Raw genomic sequence first — 26,505 nt, 5'->3', positions numbered from 1 at the left:
TTGTATTGAGATTGGTCTGTCATCTCTTGTTCTGGTTTTGACTGTAAGACCCAGATCCCTAAAGGGACTGGCTATGAAATTTTCATTCCAGGTGTCACTAGGTAAAATAAGTAAACAATATTAGAATGATGACAGGATTTGCAGATCAAGGCCCAGCTTTCTTTTCATCCTACCATGAATGCCCTCCTCATTGAGCCAGAAAGTTTGCTTGCTCTAACTCCTTGCCTTTCATCGAGTGAATATGGATGTCTTAGCTACATAGCTGGTGAAAGTGGAGAATATCCCTTGCTTTTCATCCAGCTAACTTCTGTTTATAGCCGACAGTCAACATACTGCCTTTGGAGACATTGAATTTGAACTTCACACCAATTAAGAAAAGAGCTACACTTGTTACTTTCTGTTGAATGCTTTTAACACTGCTGCAATGCTAAAAGCTGGGGTATATAATTTCTATGGTTTGAATTTCTCTAATATAGCTTTTGATATCTACAGGGGACACATCTGTCCCTAAGTTAGTCCAAACTGCTTTTATAGCAGACAACAGAAACAGGCATTTCTTGGGTCAATTCTACTTTCAGGTACTAAGGAAGAAAGATTTTCTCATTTATATCTATAGCATCCAGTACAAAAGCCTCCATTTTTTAAAATTATAATATCTAGGCAGTTCTAAAATAGCAAATAATAATGACGAGCACTAATCAGTCTTTGACTATAAAAGGAAACTGGTTCTGATGTCAGTGTCTGCACTGATAGTGACCACATTCAGTCTGAAGAAATGCATTTTGGTAGTTCTCAGAATGAACACAATGGATCATTTCCAACACTCCAGATACTTTGCAAAATCCTAGACCAAAAGTGGTTCAGTATTCTACTAATAAACAGATGTTTCCACTTTTGCAGGCTACATTTTGCTTTCAGTTTTGTCTTTCTTTTCCCTGTGTATCAACTTATGCTTCTCTTATGTTTGCCCAGCTCTTTCCATTCATTTTACTCTTTCTGTGTGGTAACAAAATGACATAAAACCAAAACTATTCCATTTACAAGGAATGCGTTATGTGAGCTGACCTCTAATCATTTCTCTTTGGCCTGAACTGGTCCTATGCAGGTGAACATACTAGTGACATTCTGTTCCAACTTTTTGTAGTTTTGAGGTGCTTTACTCTATTTTTTGACCTAGATTTATGTCAACATTATCTAGTGTTCTTTTTCTCACCCACGATAAAAAGTAAATGCATGAACATATAGATAAAGTGCTAATGTCTGCAAATAACTTCATGTTTTGAAATCTCGTGGCCACCTACACATTTGTGGTGCAGTTCTTTTTGTAATTTGAAGGTTTTACTTGATCTAGTAAAACAGTGAACAACAGTGAGTCCAGTTATTATTTTAAATCCTTTGAAATCTAAAATAATAGACAACTTCTGTCTCTCCCTTTTAAAACATTCATCAGAGTCAGCGGGCTTAGGTTTTCAATAACATATTGGTACTTGAACATAATGGCAGATTCTAGCATGACTCAGGAAGAACTAGCATTTTGAGTATCAGTTAGGCAATTATTCTGTTTCAGTGTTCTTATAAATGTTATCTATGCATCTTTCAAAGCCCAGTCTAGATCTTATAGAGGAGTCTCATGCTAACATTTGAAAATGCCAAAGAAAATGTTGAAAACCTGTTTTACTTACAGAAGAAAAACTTCACACAAAAAGTTTTGATCCATAGGCGAGAACTACAAAAAATGGTTCAAGGCAACAACCTCAGAATAATAAAATACTTAAACCCAGATCTTGCAAGAACTTGACTACAACTATTACTCAAGTAATACAGATAATTAGTATAAAATGTAGTAAAATTATTTTCTGAAACAGATGCATAATACAGTGTTTATGTAAAAAATCCTATCAGGAAAAAAAATCTTGACTCTTTGTAAAGCCTTCAAGTTAGAAGTAAGAATTACTAACAGGTGATCAATTAGGTGAGACTTTCAGATATTTGATTGAAAGGAAGTGAGACCTTTTTTTCACCTGCAGGTGGAAATCTCAATGTGAGCAGGAGTTCATTGTCAGAGTAATATCTCTTAGAGATACAGTCCTTCTTTACTAGCTAAGGCCTACTAACTAAATGCCATAATAACAATATTGTAAATAGCACATGTGAATACATTTATTTGTAAATCTCGTCTCTGGAAAGACATGATGTTACCCTAGCCTGTAATTATCTGAAAAGTGTGATCTTGTTCTGTGGCCAGTACTTGTTCTGAAAAAAATTGGGTTTATTTTCTTGGTTTATTGTCTATGTAATTTCTTTTTATTCTTTTTCTTTCCCCTATAACCAAGTGTTTCAAATTTGACTATAAGCCAGTCTTTTTCTGCTTTTTTAAACCAAGGAAAGATTGAATTTGGTGTGACTTTCAGCCTACATTTTTTTCTTCTTTCTGGATTACAGAAAACACAGGAAAAAGGTTTGCTTGTAAATGCTGATGATCCTCAAGAACATGAGTCCATACCCAAACATTTTTAAAATTATGTTAAGTTTTAAAGATATTTCTGACATGAGTATAAATAAAGACACTTAAACACTTTGGAGTGTTTGAAATGAGCACCAAGATGAGCACGCATCTCACCAATTCTCAGAACAGCATTGAATTGCATCCCACAGTATAATGGTCTGATTTGACATTCATACAGAGGCCATGCTACCCAGCATTGACCCATATCTGGAGCTGCACAGAAGGAACAGCCTTTGTCCTTTGTAGTCCAATCATTCTTCCCATGTACCTGTTTTAAGGTCAAGTAACAGAGGCAGAAAGTGAAGTACTCTTTACTTAGAAATTGGTAGATTTAAGTCAGTTTCAGTGGGGGAAGATGCTCACAAGCATCTACATGCAGCTTTGACAGTACATTCCTGTCTCCTGTACTACTGACAAGTAACTTTGGGATCAGCAGTCATGGCACCTTCTTCTGAACAAAGTGATTGTTTAAAAATATTAATAAATAGACTCAGTCTCTTCAAAATTGAAGTGAGTCATTTCAAATTATGCATGACTAAATAGAGGAACCTGTGTTGTTAATGTGCAAGATTTCCATCAGGATTTGTGAAGAAGTCTTAATGCCCTATTGCTTCAAGAGAACCTATTTAGGTTTATGAGGGAGATTGTTAAAATATTCGAGTCTTATTGGTGTTCAGCAATCTTCAGTTTACAAGAACTTTGTACATCTTTATGTTCTAAGATAGCACTTCAACGGAAATTACCTTCATTTTTATGTTCTTTGATATCACGTACAACAGCTCCCAGTAGTACTTAGAAAGTATGTGGGAGAAGAACACTTTATTACTGACTCCTTGTCCATACAAAAGTGACAGAAATAAGAGAGGAGAAAATGGAGAAACAGAGAGCTGAAAAAAATCAAAAGCACAATTGTCTAAAGTATGCGTTTAAATTTTAAGAGGATTTTAAAAGGAATAGGGAAATAGACAATTTTTAACTTGCAGGAGGAAACTTTTTATAGGACGTTTTCTTCAGCATGAAATTCTCAAAAACAAGTTCAAAGATTAAATTATTCTGATAACGTCTATATAAATCTATAGAAACAAATTTCTCATTGACAAATGCCATTGTTTTAACAGTGTTACATGTCTAGCTGAGTAAAACAAGGTAAAGATCTGATGATACAAAGTATTTTCTTATGACCTAAGACTTACACAATCTTAGAACCACCAATTGCATTTGAAAAATCATGGACTTTCAGTTACATTTATGTTCTATGAATAGAAGATATGATTCAGTGATATCTGCCTCCATTTACATTTATTCATCATATGCAGATACCTTGAAGGTAAAAGTTTAGTTCCATGTATGATGAATACTGATTCTTTATAATTTCTTCAATAAACAATATTCCTTAAAATTAAAATGGGTAACCCTAATAGAACTGTTGACACTCTGCTTACTAAAATTTTTTCTACTGTGATCAGTGTTTGTATTTTTTGTGATGTGTTCACAGAATATGTATGTCCATTTTGTGTATTTCAACCTTCAGGAAAACCTTCTGAAGTAATGCACAGGTTCAGCTTGGTGTAGTCCATGTAGACTGGGTGAGGACATCAGATCAGATGACACTATGTTACTTTATTTCTCTTGCAGAAAAAAAAAATGGTACTAAGTCATGGGGACTTACTTTCATTTCATTATCTATTTCCTCAAAATTTGGAATCTAGTATTGAAAACAAAACATAAGGCATTTTAATTTTGTTTTCTGAAAGTGGTCATTTTTCTCTTATGAATAAGATACTTGTAATTGATCTCTAAAGTTTTGGTCCAACACAACAGCTACAGATCCAGATCTTTGGCACTACCTTGCAGGCTGCACTATTAAAAAAAATCAGACTTTTCCTTCACTCTCTATTCATGCAGTAACTTTTCTCCTTTCTCTTTCCATGATTAAGCTTAAATCCCGTATTTCTTTTATACAGATATAACTTATTTCTACCATCCATTCAACAACCACCCAGAGTGTTATACTTAGGGTGTTCTTACTCCTGCAACTGGGGATAATAGAGAAGACGACCCATTTTCCACTGAGGGTGAACATGGGTGGGGAGGGGCAACTGAAGCCACATAGCAGTGTGTCATGTTGCAATAGGTAGGGGAGAAGTGGTGTGGCTGTTCAGCCTGCTTGCACTAAGTGAAAAACTTCTCCTCTTTGTCTTCCAAAAAAAGAAAGTCAGTCACATGGGAGCATATGATGGATGCAGGTTTTCTTTGGACATTGCCACTCTAACTGGTGCTTACTCCATACAAATGGTTATGCCTTCCATCCTATGTGCATCATTGTAAGTTTAATATGGTTGGCTCTTCTGAACTTTAGTTCCAACTCTTGCATTAGAAAGTACTTCATAATTTAGTCTTCTAACCTAGTTTTTAATCATCCACTAGCAACCATGTGACCTTTCTTTCCTACTGATTGTGTTTGTGATGTGCACTTGAAAAGCTTTTGCCACTTGCAGTGCATTTATCTTACTTCCTGGGTGGATGGTTTTGGCATGAGCAAAACGTTTTCCACATTTTCTCTTTGTGTCTAAGGAGTTAATCTATCTGTTACTTTTCTACTCTGTAGCTTCGCTTTCTGTCTTCTTTTCTAGATACTTATATCTCTGTTGGTACTTAAAGTACCATCCCCAAATATTGTTGTCCTTCTTTGTGGGTTTTTTTGTTTGTTCTGAATTCTTTAAAATTTTAAGAGAGGAAATAAATTTAATTGGTTCAGCTTTATCTATGAGTATTGTTTCTCACTTTTACCTCTTCATATTTCAAAACTTTTTGGATATATCTGCCTACAATAGCTCCCATTCCACAGGCCCTTATGAAACAGGAGGAAAATACACATTCAGACCTGTTATCAGAAAGCTCATGTGGTCCACCTAATCTTTTTAGTACTTTGAATCTTTTAACAGAAATTGAACCTTGGTTCAAGTCAGCTTCTTTTAATAGTTACTCATAAAACATTTCTGTCCTGCCTTATCCAGAGATTGACATTAAACTTGCTTTCCTTGCTTTATTTTTAAACCAAAATAAAAGATGCTTATTCAATTTTCACAAATGAAGAATTCATAAAATGAATGCAACAGGAAAAGTCTACATTCTACTGAAATTGGATAAGATCACAGACTCTTTGAATCTGTGAAATGTCTAAAGAAAAACACATTTGCAAATTTATTTTCTTCCTTATGAAGTTCTGAAAACAGATAAATCTCTTACCACAAGATAAAAACCATCTAAACCAAAGTTTAGATTCCCTGAATCCATTTTTGACCCTGAGATTCACTCCTTCCACTTTCGTCTGTTTATTTTAATGTAGTATTGTAAATAAAACAAGCAGCAAGTCAGTGGGAACTATGAAGCAGCCTGAACAGAAACTAATCAGATGACTCCCAACAAACTGTAGATCATGCCTACTGAATCATAAATGTTGAAAGCAAATGTAAACAAAAATTGGGAGAGGCCACTAAACAGTTTAGAGATGATAAAGTACCTCAACCTAATGGAAGCTACAGCATGTGCCTGAACATAGCCCAATTATATTAAGACTGGTTTTGAAATGCTGCTTTTCATCACTTTCCTTCTATTCTTCAGAGTCTGTAGTGCTGACCAACATCAGCTACTATTAAAGAGTCTTCATGCATGTAAAATAATATGATTTCACAATGATTACATATTCACTCTACAGCTGGCTGAGTTTTTACATCTCCATTTGTCATTGACTATTGTGTCCAATTAAATGATTAGCTTTTAAAAACTGCTGCACATTATGAAAGTGAACTTGTGTTCCATTGCACTGAGTGATGCAGAAACAAACTCATTACAGCATGTAATTCACCCATATTAAATAACAAACAGATGGCTGCTGTAAATGAGAACTGCTTTTTCTCTTCAAAAGTGCCAGGAAAAAGGTGTTTTTATTTATCTTTGTTTCCAGCTTCTTTCTGTTTTCTTGACAAGTGGGCAGCTGGTTGCTGAGGTTTTCAATTGGTGCAGAAGAATGAAAAGCCTGTTTCCATTAATTTCCCCATAAAATAAGTCTTTGAATCATTCCTGTTATAAATGCATGTGCAGTAGCAAGCTGCTGCTTGATTAATTCACTTATTATGAAGATTTCATCTTTTATAAGAGGGCCTGCAGGTAATTTATCTTGTTTAGTAAGATTAGAAAAATGTAATTATCTTGATACCTTTGGACCCCTCTCATTTTAATTGTGTTCCCATAAATTTCAAACATAAAGATGGGATTTTTTTTTGAACAAATGTTCCAACATGTGGTAGAAAAATGTGTTGTAAGATCTGCATAAAAACTTATCAAGTAAAATGCATTTGGATTTTGCTATTAAAGGAATGAATACAAATAATACCAGTATACAGTCATGGAAATATATACAAATATCTGCATTTCTGATTCCCTGGTCACAGGCTTTCAACAGCTGGAGTTGGATGAAGAATGTTGGGATTTAAGTTTTTTCTCTTTTTTCCTTTTTTTTTCTTTAATCAGTAATGCATTTCACTGGGGAAATACAAATCTGTTCCATTTTCACTAATCAAGTTAAAATTATGTTTATCTTCATATTTAACACCAACAGTAAAAAGAAAAGAATGTATGAGATGCATATGTAGCACCAACTCATCTGAATGTCTCTGGCATCCTTTAGATGTTTTCTGCCTCTTCTCTCTTTTACCTTTTCTTTGACTACAACTTTGAAATAAACCAAGATCCAGAATTCTTTCTCTTCAATGTAGTTTGGGGTTTTTCTCAAGCCAACAGTTGGGGCATTTTTGTTCGGTTTTATTTATCTTATGTATTCTGACTTTTTTAATAAATTTACTTAACTTCAGTTTACTTGTTTCCAAAAGGATTATTTTCCTTATTTTCTTATACTTGGTTTATAAGAATCTCTTGATTCTTTTCCTCATCCAAAAAAGTCACCGAGCAACTTTGCATGTGTTCCTTTTTCATATTAATTTTAATTCAGAGTTGTTGTGATAGTTTCCATAAAACAGATTTATTTGAACATGGCAAATGTACAACTTCACCAACTTTCATCATGGGTCACTTAACTCAGTCTTGACTCTGACTACATTGAAAAGTAAAGTTTGAAAGAACAACACAAGAAAATGGCAAATGTGTAGTGTCACATTTCAGTGTATTTCTTTCAGTTTTCATCATCTGTAGCTGAAGGACACAGAAATTCAGAAATAAAGAGATTTTCCACAAATTCTTAGGTAACAGATTTATTACCACAAACTGCAAACAGATCTATTGCAATTTCTTGAGTATCACAAGCCTTTTAACATTAAAATGTAGAAAACAAACAAACAAACAAAAAAACCAAACAACTTCTCAATGTGTTTAGAGTTAAGTCTTTCAGGATTCTGCATCCATATCTTCTCAGCTTTTGAGGGTTTCTAAAGCAGTTGTTTGAATGCTACTGAACTGAACATTCTAAGAGGAGGTACTGGCATTACATAGAGATGCGCAAGGAAAGAAGTTTTGCAAAGTGAAAGTTCAGGCAGTAAAGAGACTCAACAGAATATGCAAACTGTACAAGGTTGAAGCCATGAAACTGAGAAATGTGTACAGATGGTTGAAATATTTCAAGTCAGGTGAGACCAGCAATTGTGACAAACCATGATCCGGGAGACCTGTGTCAGCAACAACACACATGAATGCTGAAAAGGCTGAGCAGCTCATTAGGGAAGATTGACGAATAACCCTTAATGACCTTGCTACTGTGCTAAATTGCAGTTCTGCATCAGCACACTGAATCCTGCCATGGTCTTCTCTAAACTTTGTTCATGCCAGATCCTATGAAAACTCATCATGAGACATGAATAAACTTGTGACATTACTCTTCAAATCCTGATTGAATTAAAGGCTAAATTAAAAGAGATATACTTTATTCTAACAGAATTCACCACCTCCAGTACACTTTGATGTTTTTTAAGCACCTTGCTCTTTCCCAATAATTGTATATGTTGATACATTTTATATTGCTTAAATTAGTAATGTATAGCCATGAGGTTCTAATTGTCAAGGAGTCTGACTAAGACAGAGTTGTAATTAAAAAAATAAATTAAAAAAATCACACTACAAAAGTCAGCTGTATTCTGTAAAGAAGGTATAAGCCCACTGAGAGTGTACAGGGATTTGAGGAGTCAGTTAAAAACTGTTCTACTTCTTCAGACATTTTCCAGGTAAATTGCCAACTGCAAGTGTGTGCTTTGCATGTCTTATCAAAATATCATCCAAACTGCTGTGGATTCTAGAAGTTTAGAAACTACATCTTGTCTGTCTCATGTATATTTAATGTAATACCTGGTTTCTGGTAGTCTGTGGTTACAGTACTTTCTAATTGACAATTACAGAAAGGATGAGGGTTTGCTTACAATTAAAACTAAGTGTTTTTTCTTATCTCTGGAGTTAGAAGATAAAAGCCAGTTGATGCAATTATTTAGTAAGGGACAGATAAAATGTCTAGTGTATAGGATAAATAAGATACTAGGACAAACAGGAGCATTTTACACTAATAAAAATTGGGATGCAATTTGCTTTTGAAATTAAAAAACACCTGCTGAAGCAAAGCAAGATGGCATAGTCTTAATCTTCCACAACATGTAGTCTATACTTCAAGCTAAATTTCACCCTAACACCAAGAACGTGTCGTTCATTCTCTCTGAAGAACCCAAACACTGTTGTATTAAGTCAACTGGAGATGAGGAGGTTCAGAACATTCCAATTAGTATCTAGCTCTATCTTCCATTCCTTGCAGCCCTGGGTCCAATCAGTCTTTGGTGTCACCTCATGGAGTAACTTTATTTTTAATTATTTAATCTGGAAAGGCTAAACACAGATTAGGCTTCCCAATAAGGGTTATTAGCACAGTTTGGATAACTACAGAAAAATGCAATATAAGACTGCGGGGGGCGAGGGGGAGAAAGAAAAAAAAAATGGAAAAAAAAAAGGATCTTTGAATGGAATATTGTAAGAATGGGTGAATAGAAATATTTTGTCATATTCTGAATGATTGAATGATGAGGACTGAAAATACACCTGGAGTTAAATGTGAAAACTTGAATGTGTTCAGCATTCAAGCCTCTGTTTTGTATATTCAGAGCACAGTCCAAACTCATTTCCACTTTCTGGAAATGTTTCCATTTGGTTGACATTTCTATGACTTAGATCTGTATTATTTCAATAGACTGTGAAAGGGATGTGGAAAGTCAGCATTTCATAACTGAGTAGCTACTTTAGATATTAGTCTGCAACCACTAATAGCATGAAAAAAAATTTCCCACACTTTGCCCACAAAATGCTGCTTCAGTAATTCATTAACATGTTTTAATGAAACAACACCTCATTGCTATTTGGGAAGAAACTAATCTTCTTTCCAAAAAGTTTGCATAATGTATTGAGAAAGAAGCGACTGAATAATCTGCTGATCAGTCTTTTGAGGACGCCATGTAGGCTGAGTAAACTTCTATTTAACACCATTGAGAAAGCTATATACACATAAAATTGCCTGCTAAGGCATTTAGTACAGACTAAGGACAAAATATGTTTAGGTTGCAACTTGCAGTCCTGTTAGCAGCCACTGAAACCTTAAGTTTAACCAAAGAAAATTAACACTTCCCCTCAGCTCTCAATTATTGTCTACCCTTATCCAACACAGCAACATTGGTCTAATGTAGGGAATACACAAAGCGTATCATAATCCCCTTTCATAGAGTCTGTTAGCAATAAGTAAGTTAGCAAGTGCATTATAAAATGTCATTACATATATCTCGTATATATACACATTTATTTCATGTATACCTGTATATACCTCACATATATGTGTGTGTGTCGGTGTACGTACATGTATATAACCACTCCATAGATGAATTACAAGATCTCTTTAAGTAGTATTTGGTTTAAAATTAATTTGATTCAAAATAAGGAAAAAAAAAGGAAAACACCAACCTCTTAGACCCCTCCTTTAATTCATTATTTCAGAGTGTCTTACACACTATATCTACTTCTGCAGGATTGTAATCCAGAATCTCAATTTATTTGAATGATAGTTAGAATTACTTTGAATGTGTGCCCTTCCACTGACATGTATAAGACAAAGAAGTGACATTTGGTACTACCAGACACAAATAATATCATACCTATAAAGTCACTTGGATTTGTGCTTTTTGTACAACTTGACACCATAATCATTAAAAAAAATTGTGATTGCTGAAATTAGGCATTGTATCGGTAAATATTTGTGGTATAGGCTAAACAAATGTATCCACTTACATGAAGGAATAAAAACTAGGAGGAGCAGAAATATTGTAAATTAACATAGCATATAGAATTTAGAACACAAACACGTCCACAGAATTTGATCCCACAGTAGCACAGAATATATAGACTTCTTCCAGGCTTCTAAAAACGGGTGCTGGAAGGAGGTGAAGAGGTCAATATTTTAAGGAAAAAAAATTGTTTTTTACACTGACATTCACACCTTGCCAGAATTTAGAATGGTGCACACCTTCTATTCCATGAAGAATTTTTTTTCAGAAATCTTAAACCATATGTATGTATATGTAACAATGAGTTAATTGTATTCCATTATCTATTGAAACTTTTCTCTGACAAAGTTAAATATTGTGAACTCACTTAAGAATTATATTGGGCAGAAGTCATTTAACAAGACCATTAAAGTTGTGTTCAAAATTTTAGAACCTCACTCAGGCATAAACTTGAGTTTTGAGTCTTTAAAGTTTATTATCTAGACAATAAGAAAATCATAAGTTTATAATATATAGGCAAAAAAATGTGGTAGTTTGGATTAGGATGGAATTATTTTTTTTTCAGTAGTACCTGCTAGGAGACTATGTTATGGATTTGTGCTGAAAACAGTGTTGATAATACAGAGATGTTTTTGTTGTTGCTAACCAGGGCTCACATAGAGTCAAGGCCTTCTCTGCTCCTCACACCACCGCACCAGTGAGCAGGCTGGGGGTGCACAAAAAGTTTGGAGGGGACACAGTGGAGACAGCTGACCCCAAATGATCAAAGGGATATTCCACACCATATCACATCATGCTCAGCATATAAAGCTGGAGAAAGAAGGAAGGAAGGAGGGGGACTTTTGGAGTCCTGTCATTTATCGTCCCAAGTAACTGTTACTCATAATGAAGTCCTACTTTCCTGGAGATGACTGAGCACCTGACTGCTGATGGGAAGTGGTGAATAATTCCTCGTTTTGCTTTGCTGGCATGTATGGCTTTTGACTTAATTATTGAACTGTCTTTATCACAACCCACGAGTTTTCTCACTTTTACTTTTCTGATTCCTCTCCATCCCACCAGGGTGGAGTTAGTGAGTGGGTATGTAGTGCTTAGTTGCTGGCTGGCATTAAACTGCAGAAAAAAAAAAAATATTATTATCTTTTGTTAGAGAAAAGATTGCTTAAGATGCCAGAGATATTGAATATTCAATTCCTTTTTAGAAGATCATTTTCTCAACATTTTTGTTAGAATGAGAATTAAAAACAGGAAAAAAAAATAGAAACATCTAATTCTATCAGAATTTAATAAAATAGTAGATACTTGTTTTTCTTACACTAAAGTGTCTTTAAATTCACACTGATTTTACACTGGGAACTAGTTTAATTTAGTTTAAATTAGAGTTTTGTGTTTGAGAAGTTTTATTTCAAGTTCTACCAGGTCCTTAGCATTCCTTTTTCTGCATTTTACCACTGTCACTTTCTTTAAACTTGGCAGAACTGTGTAGAACTATAGTAGGAATGAAGATAAATTTCCCGGCAGACAGGACCAATCCTGCGGCTACATTTGTATGTTCAGGTACTCTACTCCCTTAGAAATCTGCTGAGATGAGTTGATGTCATGCAAAGCTTCTAGGTAATAGCCTAAGTTTTTTCTCATGATACCTTTGAACATTCTGTATTCTTTCACATCCCTCCCCCAACACTTTTATGCTTCTACTTAATATTTTTTTTATTATTTTTAGCAGCAGAAAGGAACACTAACTTTTTTTTTTTTAAGTGACCAGTAGCAGATTGCAAGTTTCAGCTGGAAAAGAGTCCAGTTTTCAAACATGACTGATTAATATTTTTTGCAAATTCAGCACAACCAATTTTCCCCAGCAGAGATGATATTAATTCTTCTAAAACTCTATGTAAAATATTTGTGCCTATTCAGTCAACCATGACTCTGGGTGCAGAATATGTCTAGAATCAAGTCTTGCCTGTTGTTTACCATTACAAGAAGAAAGTCCATAATTTTGACCTTAAATTACACAGGCCAGTTATTATTTGGTTTACCAAAATGATGCAAATATGAAAAGAAATTAATGCTTTTGTCTTACTAATGTCAATGTCACATGGTCTGCATGTGAAAGATAATGATTTAAGTTATTATGTCATTACTGATTCCAAGCACAGCATTGAAGAATAGGGAGCTGGGAAAGGGGGGGGTGTCTAATATCGTGTTTTATCTTGCCACAGTTAGTTATATCAGAGTACTGCGCTTGTCCTACTGAGCAGTACAATACAGAAAGGTATTAACTTTTAACTTAACACTTCACTACTCTATGGGTATATATTTAACCTTTATTAAATTTCACAGGGGTGATTTTATTCACTACTTACTCATCCCTAGAGCTGACCACAACAAGCAAATATCCTTAAAGGCACACATCCAATCTATACCGTTATTTCAATGTGTTAGTTGAAAGTGTTACCTAATTAATTTTTTAACAAAAGTCCCACAAATCCATTGATGACTTAATGATTTTTGATATCTTTCTTAATAACCCAGGTGATGTTTTTGTGGCTTATAAGATTATGTCTGTTTCTAGGAATTGGAAAATAAAAATAAAATTGCATAAAATAGCTAGAAGAGTTGACCCAAGCAAATCTGAAAGCCTCTAAAACTGGCATGAAATTCCAAAGGGGGTCATTGCTTCATGTCAGCAATATTCTTCTTGTGTCCAGGATCGAACTAAAGAAAATCATTGTCTAACATACTTGTAGAAAGACCGTGAACTCAAACCAGCTATTTTCAGTTACACTTGCTTGTTTCTAAAATTGTTTCTAACAAATACTAGTGCAGTGCATTTACAAAGTATTAGCTTTCTCAGATTAAATGGTAGTGAACTCTACAAGAGAAAATTATTAATGATTAATAAAAAATAGAACTAGGTGCAAGCAGTCAGAAGTCTGAAGAAAGAGCAGCCTTAATACTCTTTAGCTGTGAATTAGTCATGCAGGAAGCCTGTAAGCACTAATATATTTAACTGTTAATTCATGTGCACTTTAATTAAAGACAGAGCTGTATTGTTTGTAGATAATTTTTTATTTTTATATTTATTTATAAATTTTCTTTTTTAATTGGAACTTTTTTAGCTAACTACTGCTACTTCCATTCCTATTTCTGTAACTAGTTACAGTAAATGTCTTCAGATAAGCCTAGCAGACTCATATCTCATGACATGGAATACTAGGGTTTGTGTTTGTCATTTTTTTTTTCTTTTTTGTTTTTGAGGCAAGTTATTACTATATATTACTACCTTTACATTACACTATAGAAATGTAATAAATATCTGAACTATAAGTTCCTGTCTCTGAATAATATACATGATCTCTAGCTACAGTTCTATTTATGAATCACAACTATGGCAGTAAGAATGAAGATTAAACATTCGTTGTTCACCACTTCTTTTGCTCATGCTGCATCACAGTGGTGCAAAACTACTTCGGTTTTCCCCTCCCCCTACTCAAAATGAATCAAATGAATGAAGATCAGTAACATATCACCCGCTTGCACTTCAACTTCACTGGCACTGTAGACCATACCCATTATGGTCTTTCAGGTCAATAATTCCTGAACTAAGAAGGATTAATAGGATTTATGACCCTCTTTTCAACTGCATGTAGCACAAGAAGTACTAATTATATTTTCATTAACCTTTGTGGCTAGCTCATGTTCTAATAATTTAGCCCTGTTATGGATTAATCCAATGTTTCACATGTTCAATAAAGTGAACACACAAACAAAAGCTATACAAATAAATACTCATGGCCAAATCATGGCTGCTGTAATGAAGAAATACTTCTAAAAAGAGACACAGTATCTAGATTCTCCAAACACCTGGTCCATGCATCAGTCAGCTGTATCTTGGCTCTCTGAGTAACTTATTCCTAGTCAAAGAGGTATTGTGAAGACTAAATATTAGATAAATCCAATTTAATTGCAAAAACTATGATGCTAAATGAGTCCTATGCAAGTTGCCTTATAATGGTGAAGTCTACATTTGCACATCAGAAGGTATTAACACCACAATTTCAGGAACTAGTAGTAAGCATGCTTTTAAATATATTTGGAAGGCGTTATCTTTGAAAGGGATACCCACACTTTTTACTCCTTCTACTGATCCCTCTCTGCATTGAGTTACTCCCAGATATCTCTGTCACCAGAGGGAATAAGTGGTACACAGGAGGCATAGTTCAGCTGTCAGTAATAACAGGATTATTCAGTATGACAGCTACCCCTTGCCACTTTCCATCCCTAAACAAAGTCACAGCCAACAGGACAACCAATGCTGAATGGTATTTCTGCAGTCAAAAGAGGAGTAGCAGCTGAATTCATCCCAGATTATGAAAATTTCCAAGAAACAAGTGCAAATTGACATGACAACCTTGATAGACAAATTGATATGGAATCTAGAATTAATGTTTGTTATGTGAGAAGCACTGAATACTTCATGTTATCTGTATTTTTAATTCAATACTACTGGCAAACATTTAATTGCAATATATGCTCACTGAAATACAACATAGCAAAATACTGATTGCAAAGAGAGAATCAGAAGAGTTATTTTGAAGACAGTTTTATAAAGCATTTTTCTCTCTGATGAGATACAGGAAAAAAAAATCTCTAATTACAATTGTATTTGCTAAAACTGCAACTTCTCTTAAAGTAGCTGGAGTAACTTTTTCACAGAGCTATTCCTGTGTTCACAGAATACCCAGAGGCACCTTTAGAGTTTACCTCTTGTAACCTGTTTTAGCCATTTAATTTAAGCCTTTAAGCCTAGCACTTAATTTGTTCACCAGCTTCAGAAGTATTATAGGCTATTTATCTGATCAGCTGAGAGCTAAATTTTTGAAGGTGAGAATAACCTAATTCAATTATCCATTAAATTATATTAAGATATGGGTTAAAGCTTAACCATTAAGGTTTTTTTAAATTATTTTTATATTATTTTTTCCCCAGTACATACAAGTTTGGTAGCTTGGAATAGTCCTATGTGCTTTAGAGCACAGAGAAAGATATAACCATCTGTTACTCATCTCAAGAAAGTGTAACTATTGCAGGCACATTCACTGTTTCTTCATTGTTTCATCTAGAGCAAAAGGAGTTTCTTCAAGTCTTCTACTGCCCAGTAACCTTATCATGCCCCAGTCTCTTCCCTGAAGTAGTAACTTCCCCTAGGTTTCCAACTGGGTATCTACAATAGCACGTAAACATAGGCTATGACTACGATAAAATGGTTGCTCAATATCTTGTGTGCCTTTTTTCTAGTCCAGTGTTTGCTCCTCGATTTTTACTTTCACCAGCTGTTTGCAAAGGCTTTACCCTTTCAAGCCTGCTCCAGCCTGTGATTTCATAGTTTCCTCTTTAAGTAATTTTGTTTGAGAGATCTGTTTCTATGATAATACTAAGTTTATATAATGCTTATGCAGAGTCTAGCAGACCAAAGAAATCAGGAACAATGTCACTTTTTCAATTCTTTAAAGGTACAGTATCGTAATTTACTTCTGTGTTGAATGGGACAAAGGATATTTGGTTAAATGCATACCTGATTGTTAAAAAAATATTTCACCTTGATAACTCCTTTAGGCAGGTAATTGGGCAAAATAGCCCTCCAAAAGCCCTCTTTTTGATATGATGAATCAGAAAGAAATTAGACTAATTGAGAAATAGTTTAACACTTTTTAATAGTGATCAAGGACTTATTAGAACAATGTAAGTGACAGCTCCAACAAGCAGACAATTTAGCTTCCTTCTAATTCTACTGAGAGGTGAGCAGTGTGAGAAAGAAGCTTGCCTGAACATGTATTTAAATTGAAATCTAAGATACACCTTTAACCTAAGGATGTAAGTGCAGTCTTTACAAAAGTGAAGTTCATATAAATTCCCTTTCACCCTCCCAGAGTTTTATAAGTTTGAAATTAGAAGTTTTATCATTGTTGCAATTTCTAGGATCTACATAGTCTGCCAGACTCAGCTGCTTTTCCAGGCTGCTAATTCTTTTTGATATGAAATTACTAGATTATCAGTAATTCAGCTCACGTACCACAGGCAAAGTCCATCTGTTTCTTGAAGACAAAAAGTGCAGATGTCAGTAGAACATAATGATAGGAGAACCATTACATTATGTCACACCAAAGGTACATTTCAGATAACATGAACTGTTTAATCAGACCACCCTTCAGAGCTTCTTTTCTCCTGCTATCTGACATGCCAATTGAGTCTAGTGTGAAAATGGGCTTACTGGAAGTATAAGCAAAATTTTTATATCATTTTGATTATAGCTTCCAAGCCCTCCATTATTTTTGGAATACACATTACTTTTGGAAGAGCTGTAACAATTTCTTCCTTTCTTTTCTTTGATTTTTTTTTTTTTTGTCTGGTTGCTGTCTCAATCTTTTGTTGCCTGTGATTTCTTATACTTTGATTTCTATCTCTGTTGAATACTAGCTACTCTGGACACTATCTAACTGCATTCCTTAACCAGAGTTCACACTTTAGTGGAGGTTGAAACAAAAGATTGCTGAAATTTAAAATAAAAATTAAAATCAACTTTAAATACTGGGATAGCTCCAGTTCATCAGTCCTTTATTCATAGTGATATTGCAACAAATTTATCTGCTGGTCTCAAAACTTAATTATTAGTCAAAATGAGAATGATTTCATTTCTATCACACATTGGTGTTAAAGAGATGCCCTACGAGTTGCCACGTCTGAATAACATTTTTTAGCAGTCACATATATGGTAACATCTTTAAACAATCCAGAATTATTCTGATGCCCTCAAAGGAAACAAATCCACCCTCAGTGCTAAAACTATTATTCCAGCAGACAAATAGTGTATTGAGGTAAAGTATTTAGATAGAGTTGGAATCTGTCAGCTTCCGCAACAGAAAGTTACTAACAATCAACAAATAAACAAGTGGAGCACAAGCACTCTTTCATTGGGTGTTTTCCATTATTTAAAATTTCAAGTCCTGAAATGCCCATTATGGTCTTCAGAACTATATGCTTCATTCTGCTGTTCCAGATATGAATATCATGGAGGCATAGAATGAGTAAGTGACTAAAACTTCTTATAAGACATTAAAATAGTTCTGGTGGTAGCTCTGCTTCACACAGAACCTCTAGTTTCCTTTAGCATGTTGTTCTCACAGTAATTGATCAATTTCCAGTTGATACTATTTGTTTCAGGCTCTACTAAAGGAATCCCTTATTTCACCCAATTCCTCATATCAAGTGCATATTTATATGTATGCCTATATCTCATAATGTCATCTGCTTAGTCTAAATCAAGATAATACCTTAAGAGAAAGTTAAATATACTGGCTGGTATGTAAATGTCCTCAATATCTTGGGTATCTCAACTGTGTTTAAACAAGTGAATTGAAATCTAAATCTATACTTCCTTTTGTGGGAGCTTAGACACCTGCCTCATGTGTTGCTATCTAAATTTAGGGGTTACTTAAATTTTGGAGCTAGATCATGGCCTAAATTTACTCTCTAAAATTTTAGTCTAAAAAGTCATTCAGATAGCTTTGTGTTTTTAAACAATTGTGAACACTATTATGATTTCTCTTTCACTGAAGTCCTATAGATAAACTGATTTCCTATTGCGCTAATCATAATTTGCAGTATGAAAGCAGACAGATCATAAATACTCAGCATAAGACAGTATCTTATTTCTGTGACTATTTTAATGCTTGGTTTGTTGTTTGTTTGTTTTTGTTTTGTTTTTTCATTAGTTAACATTTTTCCACAAAATTGTCAGTTTGTCTTAGCAGAAGCCTTCCTTTTAGCTGCTACACATTAAAACAAGCATACTGACACTTTCCTCTCTTTTTTCCTATGGACAAACTGAAAAATATTTAACTTTCTCATTATATTCTTACATCAGAATATTTATGCACATGTTAATCTCTCTACTTCTGCTGTTGAACTATAATGGATGCTAGTGTCTTCACAGTTTATCAGGACTTTCTGTCTTGTATAAACACAGTAACAGCTGTGAAAGATTCTAAAGCTATATGAAACTGTCAAGTATATTTCTATTCAATATGAACTGTGCAGACTAAGAGAAAATTTCTAAACTCAAGAGCTCTGTCCTACTTCTATAACATTTATTTTTCATAGTAATTTCACAAAATGCCTTATCCTGGTAGTTCAGCTAAAGAACTTCAAACAACTATAAAACTCGCCTAAACAATTTGTAGTGTTGCACATGCAAATGTAACTATTTCACATGCCATTATAGCAAGAGACTTTACCATTGAAACAGATGAGATAGATAGACAGACAGGCACTTATTTGAGATAGATAGACACGAGCATACTCTAGCTGAAAATATATAATTATTAACTTTAAGTACTTAGGTTTCCAAGCAAGTATAAATAAGAAATAGATTCTTCTAAAGATTACTAATTTTCATAAGGACATTCTTGGGACTGGTCAACCAGGAAATTACCTCAAATCTGCAGCACAAATAAAGCACAAGCAGTAACAGTTTGCATGTACATGCCTTCAGTCAACTCCTGAACTATTCCCTGCTGCACAGAGAAGCTAAATCATCCCCTATTTATTCACCACTTCTCTCTACCAAGATTACCAAAAAAACATGACAAATAACCTCAATTGCTACAGATCTGTTTCTGTTTTGGGGAATTAGATTAAGACAAGCCAAACATAATGGCCATCAAATGGCAACGACAACATTGAAAGTAAAAAATTAAGATATATAGACTTAGGTACTTTAACTCTCATGCTTCTTGAAACTTGCAGGTTTAACATTTATCTACTGTGTTTACTACAACACAAAGAACAAAAAATGTGGATAAATTTCACTTTCCAAACTGTCACTAAATAGAATTCTTTCTTACAAACACAGCTTAGATAACACATAATGATTAATTTTAATTCTTTAGTCCGAGTAGGTGATATCTCAGGATGTTTTGTTTTTTCTCACATTTAGTTCCTTATTGGCATTGGTAAAGTTTCTGCATTGGAGTAACAGTACAAGAATCCCAAAGATGTCTGTATTATATTCTAGAGAAGGCTGTAGCACGAAGAATGTTTTGTATATATTTACTCCAACAAAACTGCTGATTTGAAATGCTCTAGGCGAAACTCCAGATTTCCAGTAAACAAAGAAAGAGCAAGACTTTCTCATTTAATTTATAAGTGTTTTCCTCAGAAACCATTCAGAGGAGAAATCTCAGAACGGTTCTTCCTCTGTTTTACCCTCTTTGGTTTTCCAAGCTTTTCTATTTTAGAAAAAAGCTGACAAAGTCACCAAAGAATGCTTGAAAATACCAGCATTTCCTAAGCACTGTTAAAGATAGATTGACTTTCTGGTTTTTTTGTCCTGTCAGGGCAAAAAAATCTACTTTGTGAGTGGATGAGGTGCAAGTAGTGAGTTTTATGCCAAATTTGAACTCTGGAAGAAAGCAACACCCAACTTAATTTTATTGTGATGCTACTGGAAGTACTAGAGAGAAAAAAAAAATAAACACACACCAGAACAAAGCAAAAATACACAAACAAACAGTAAATACTAAATATTACCAGACAATGAAATTGAGTTATGAAGTTCCACTAGAAATCTTAAATTGCAATATATATATTTTTTTTTACATGAAAAAACTCCCGTTCATTTAGACCCTGTGTATAAATAGTTACGAAATGTTACTGTTCATATGGCTGTTGGAAAAAGGATTTTCATGCATGTTTGCAAACGTCTTGTACTGAGAAGACAGTGTCTACTTCCCTTGAGAAGAAAATCGCAAAATGCAGAAAATCTGATAGAGAGAATTATTTCCCATTTTTATTCTTTGATCAGATTTTGGTTTTGAACTAAGCTAGTACTCTCTTTCTAATTTTCAGATGATTGTCAGCATGTATAAATTCTTGCATCTCTCCCCAGCCTTCATCATTTGTTCAGAAAATAGGTATTTTAAATGTTTTAATCTCCACTGATAAAACCTTCATCACATACATTGGTCTTTGAATTCCACTAATTTCCTCACATTCCCAAGCCAAAGGGAGCTTACAAGAGCTGATAGTAAAGTCTTTGTGAAGTCCATTGACAATCACATTCTGATTCAAACCCCACTGCAGATGGAAACCACTTTACTGACTTGAGATGTTTCCAGTGAGGACACCAAATGGGACTATTCCTTCCTTAAGCTTTCTTAAAAGCCATTTCTTGTTACATAAACCAGAATTACCTTACTTTACCATTGCTCACTCATATGAAGCCTTTTAGATAACTTTAATCCTCCTGTCATTTGTGCATATCTTTTACATATCTTGATCTGTAAAATTATTTCTATGTTTTACCAAATGTATTAGTTTATGTATTTTTTTAATAAAATCCATCTTATTTTCCCATTTTATCAATTTAAGTATCAGGCTAATCAGAGACATTATAATGAAGTTCCTTCAAATAGAACCAATTTTCCCTGAATTTGATTTCATGTTTATCACTTCAGAAAGGGTGAGTGAAAGACAGTGAGAGAGAGATATGTTTCTATATGATTTCTTACTTTTTATCACTGACATTTAAAGATAATCTTACAGATTAAATTTAGGTTTAGAATTATATGCATCTATATTTTCAATTTGCAAAAACTATCAAAATTCTTTTATGTTTTTAGATAATTTCTTATAATATATTTTATTTGAAAGCAGACTGAAAATCAATCTCTCAAATTGTATAAAATCTACTACAGTTTAACAAAAGTGCTTGCTTTCTTACATATTTCCTGCTCAATACTTTAATATGGACAAAGGGATATATTTATAAGAACTAATGTCAGAGAGGGAAAAAAAAAAAAGCCTGAGGAAGTTGAAATGTTTTCTGGTACTAAAACTCCAAAGCTTCAGGAAGTTTCTTTATTACTTAGTACTGTATGTTCTAATCAAGCATAAAACAGGAAAGTGACTACTATCAAAGGACCCATAAAAAGAGTTTATGATGTTTCAGATTCAGACAACATAAAAAAGGACATATTCAAATTAGAAACACTATTATAAAGTGTGATTCTATAAGGAATCTCCATAACAGACTTAATAATGTGATTAAAGAGACAAAGTAATAGCAATATACACAAGTACTAATTAGAACATTGAAACTATTACGCCTCATGTGGGAGACAAGTAATAAAATTCAAAGAATATTTGTAAGAAACACTATCAGACTAGCTTTTAAGTTTCCTACTGCCTCAGGCTGATTATGTGAACTTGTGGCATGTGTCGAAAATGTTTAAGCCAATCCATTTGGCCTGGTAATGCTCCATTCTCTCAGTGCATTTTACATCATTATACTAAGATATGGTTTGGCTAAACTACTTTTCACAATGGGCCTATTTGGTGTTGTTAAAAGATTCAAAACATGTTGTGTTTATATTCAAGAAAGACATATTACCTTAGTAATATAATTTCATTTCTTAAAATTTGCTTGCTTTCTTTTTGCTCTTGAACATATTACAGATTTGGATGCCTGAGATAAAATATCTTAACTGTGAAAGGAAATATCTGAATAAATACTAAAATATTAAATAACAGGTGAAATATCAAATAGTCAGAAGGTCTCACTGGATTTTGATTTGGATTAATATATCAAAGAACTGAAGAGAAATAATTTGTAAAAAGGAACTATTTGCTATGATAAAGAACTTCTCCTTTCCGTTTCTAAAACCTACTAGGGTGATTCAAATGGAAAATGTAAAGCAATGCCCAAACATTCAAAACCATACATTACATTTTTTTTGGAAACATTTACTACTAGATAAATGAGCTTTTATTTCAGTGAGTGATTGTATTACCATCAAATTCACCAAGAACAAAGCAGACTTCCTAATATATTAACAACATCAAGCTTCTCAACCTGAATGTAATGAACTAATATATTTCAAAAGTGCTGAATGCTCAGCATTTAGCTTCACAAGTGTCTTCCTCTGAGCATATTAATCTGTATTTATAGTGTATCAGGGCATAACTGACTAAAGCAAAGTCTATATATAACACTACACATTTGAATACACTGGTACTTTCCTTTCAGAGTTCTGGAACATAGAAGTAGGATGATCATGTTCATCTAGGGTACTGCTATATACTTTTAAGTTGAGCTCACTCCTTGTTTATCTTTCATATAATGTAGGAAAATTTTCTATTAGTAAATATCCATAGCATTTACTTCACCATTAAATTACTTGAACTTACATAACACTTCACCATGAGCATTTCCTTCCCTCTTAACATTTCTAGACAAGTTGTGATCAGCCTGAACTCTTGAATGATAGTCTCTTTTTCATCTATGGAATACGAGATTTCAAAAGACTTGGAAGTCCTTAAAAGCAGAGATTGCATTCAATCACAACTTATTTGGGACTAAAATTGCTTCTTCATTCACTTTCAAATTCCTACTCCATGAACCCATTCTTTGACTTCAATGTCAGCTTAAAATTGCAGCCAAACACCAAAACAAACAAACAAAAACAAACACAAAAAAATACAAAAACCCACACAAAACAAAAACAAACAAAAATCAAACACCCAAGCAATATAATACTTAGTGGATACAAAATGGCTACTCAATCAAGTTGTTGAGAAAAAAAGGACCAAATAACATTAATTCAACATCCAGCAAAAACTAGGGTAATCCATAGAAACATATTCCTTCTAGATCACCTCCAGCTTGAAACAATTCTTACAATATTCTGGTCACACCTGAATGAAACATGATATTCAAAACACAGTTTATCTTAGACCATTTGTACAAACTGTGAGGACTGAAGAACTGACTTGACTACAGCTCCACAGCCTCAAGGCAAGTAAATTATATTCACTTCAGAATTTGCACACTAACAAAATGTCATATCTATGCCAATTAGGTTATTTTCCTGTATTAAACAGTATTTTATTGAACAACTGACACTTACTGTGTAAACTGCCAGTCTCCACATGACCACTACATTTGACTCAGTTCTAAAGAAGATAACTTTTACTCTAAAATATAGTCACCCAATTATTTTTAAACCACTTCTACTACACTAATGGTAAAAGGTTTGATAAATCTTGATCTGCTATCAGAAACACTAGCACCAGCCATTTTGCATGCTTATTTTAACCCTCTAAGGCTTTCCTGCACAGCATTTCTGCTCAATTTTTCCTCCATCATTCATTATTAAAATAAATTGCTCTTGTATTCAGCTGAGCTGCAGGCAAAATACTTCCATTCCAGCTGCCCATCAACTTTTTAAATCAATTAAGTTAATTGACAGCAGGTTTAACCAATTTCTTAATTATGACTGAAAAGAGTTTCGTTTTGTTTTTAAACAAGCATCTCTCCCCCCAAAAACACCTTTTAGAGTTATCAAAATAAACAAAATAATAATAAAAATTTGCAGAACAGAACCCTTCTCTGATAACTCTCATTGTTAAAAAGGCTTTAAGGAAGGAATCTATAAAAAAAAAAAATAAAAAAATCCAATTGCAGAACACTTCTCTGGTTTCTTTTCAAAGTCACTTTGAAGCATTTTATCAGTTCATTTCAAAGCTGAAAACCACATTTGAATTAGAATCAGCTATAAACTACATTAACAACGATTCAGTAAATGGCATTCTTTCTCCTGGGTAAATTCAGATCTGGGATAATCTTAAAGAGTAATGTTGTCCATCCTAAGCACAGAGGAAATGATGCTTTGCAGATAGTTGTTAAAGGATTTTTCACCTGATAGTCTTGTTCCTTGCATCAGTATTTCCATTTTTGCCTTTCTCCAGATTTTTCAGCATGTCCCGTTCCTACATACTACAAGCTTCTCTGTAATCATAATCTCCTTTATTCTGTTGAATGGCTGTATCAGACTGTGTAACAGTAGTAGAATTTTTGTTAAGTTTCTCAATTAGGCTAGAAGGTGTTTGAGCAAAGTACTGAAGCATTCTGGTGTAATCAGTTTTGTAGGAATCAAAACCTATATATTTCCATTATGTGCAAAAATTTGAGTATTAGAAGAATACTTTCCTTCCAATTTTCTTCTAGTTCAGATGGGAAACACTTTTTTTCTGAAGTGAAACTCAACGTTTTTTTTTTAGTTTGAGTCAGTTAAGCATTTATTTTCAATACTATAAATTTAATTCATGCAGTTTTGTATTTGAAGTTCTAATATTATAGTAGTATAACCAGTATTAGATTTTAGAAACATAATATCAAACATAATGTACACATACATCATCGTTATGAAATAAATAAAATTGGAACTGTCAAAATGAAGCATTTTGGCTTGATCAAAGCATCATATTTTGACTTGGCATTGCAAAAGTCCCTCTAAATTAACGACCCCCTGCAGATTATTTAGAGCACACTGAAACTGAGTTTCTTGATGGAAGATTTCCATCAAAAATGTTATCAAGCAGGGCTAGCAAAGAGGCAGCACTATGAGGTCAATCAAGTGCTTAGCAGAGCTTTTTATTATTAGGTTGAAGGTACCATATACAGTCTGGCTAACAGTGACAAAGAGCTATGGACTGTTCATACTTTTATTTTTCTCTTCTTAGTAGGCTCAGGCAGAACAATAAGAAGCTAACAATGGGGTGACTTGGACATAATCTTGTAGCATGCACTCTTCTGAGCAACTTTAATGTATATGTAATTTAACTCAGCAAGATCAGAATTTTGATTTCCTATTTCTTACATGAATCACAACAGGAAAGAATTCACTTAAATACGGTAATTTTTGATTAGATAATTAAGAATCCTTAGTGTGGTCAGCTGCATACAGAGATACGGTGATTTGAAAAAATGGTGAGAACATTCATGTCTATAGGTATTTATCAGGGCAGTACTTACAAGAGTAAGAAATGCATGGTAGAGTCATAGACTTGTGCTTATGTTTTTCAGAGGAATATCACCTGTGCATTCTTACTTAGCTTTCTTTCAGTAATACTAGAGAGCTATCTTTGCATTGATGGAGAACACACAACTGTTAAAGCATATATATTGGTTAACATTAAAAGTTGGTATGACACTTTTGCAGAAAATAACTCATTGATTATAACTATGTCTAAAGTCACAATCCATTCCTAAGAATTTTATGAGAAAAGTTACAATGATTTTACAAAAATCTATCAAAACTATGAATGTTTCCAAGAATTTCATATAAATATATTTAAGGAAAGGCTTATGAGGAAAGCTTAGACTATGAAATAATCATTGGGCAATTACTTCAACACAAGAATTATCTCTGGATTTAAAAAAAAAAAGGAACAGAGTGAACCAAAAATAAGGATTGAGTCTTTGTTTACTTGTTCTTTAAAACTTATTCCATTGTTTACAAACTTTGACCGAGCACCCTTTCTAATATATTACATGTTGATTTTAAATAAACAGTCAGTATGTGTGTTAAAGATCCTCTGAAAAGTGAAATTCCAACTTTTTACAGAATTTATGTTAGTGAGTAGCCTTCTAATGACTTCAGTTTTCCAGCCGTCTATATCAGCAACTTCATTTACTATTTTTTTTTTTCAGTGTAAAGTACTTTGACTGTTCTGCTGCTTTTGCATTTGGATATCTTGAGGTAGGAATGGCTTAAAAATCTATGCATTTACCTGCTGCTTAAGAATAATTGTTTATTTTGCTTTAGACAGACAAATAGTGAG

This window comes from Nesoenas mayeri (genome assembly GCF_963082525.1).
Source record: "Nesoenas mayeri genome assembly, chromosome: 1".
NCBI lineage: Eukaryota > Metazoa > Chordata > Aves > Columbiformes > Columbidae > Nesoenas > Nesoenas mayeri.
This window is presented reverse-complemented; position numbering follows the sequence as displayed.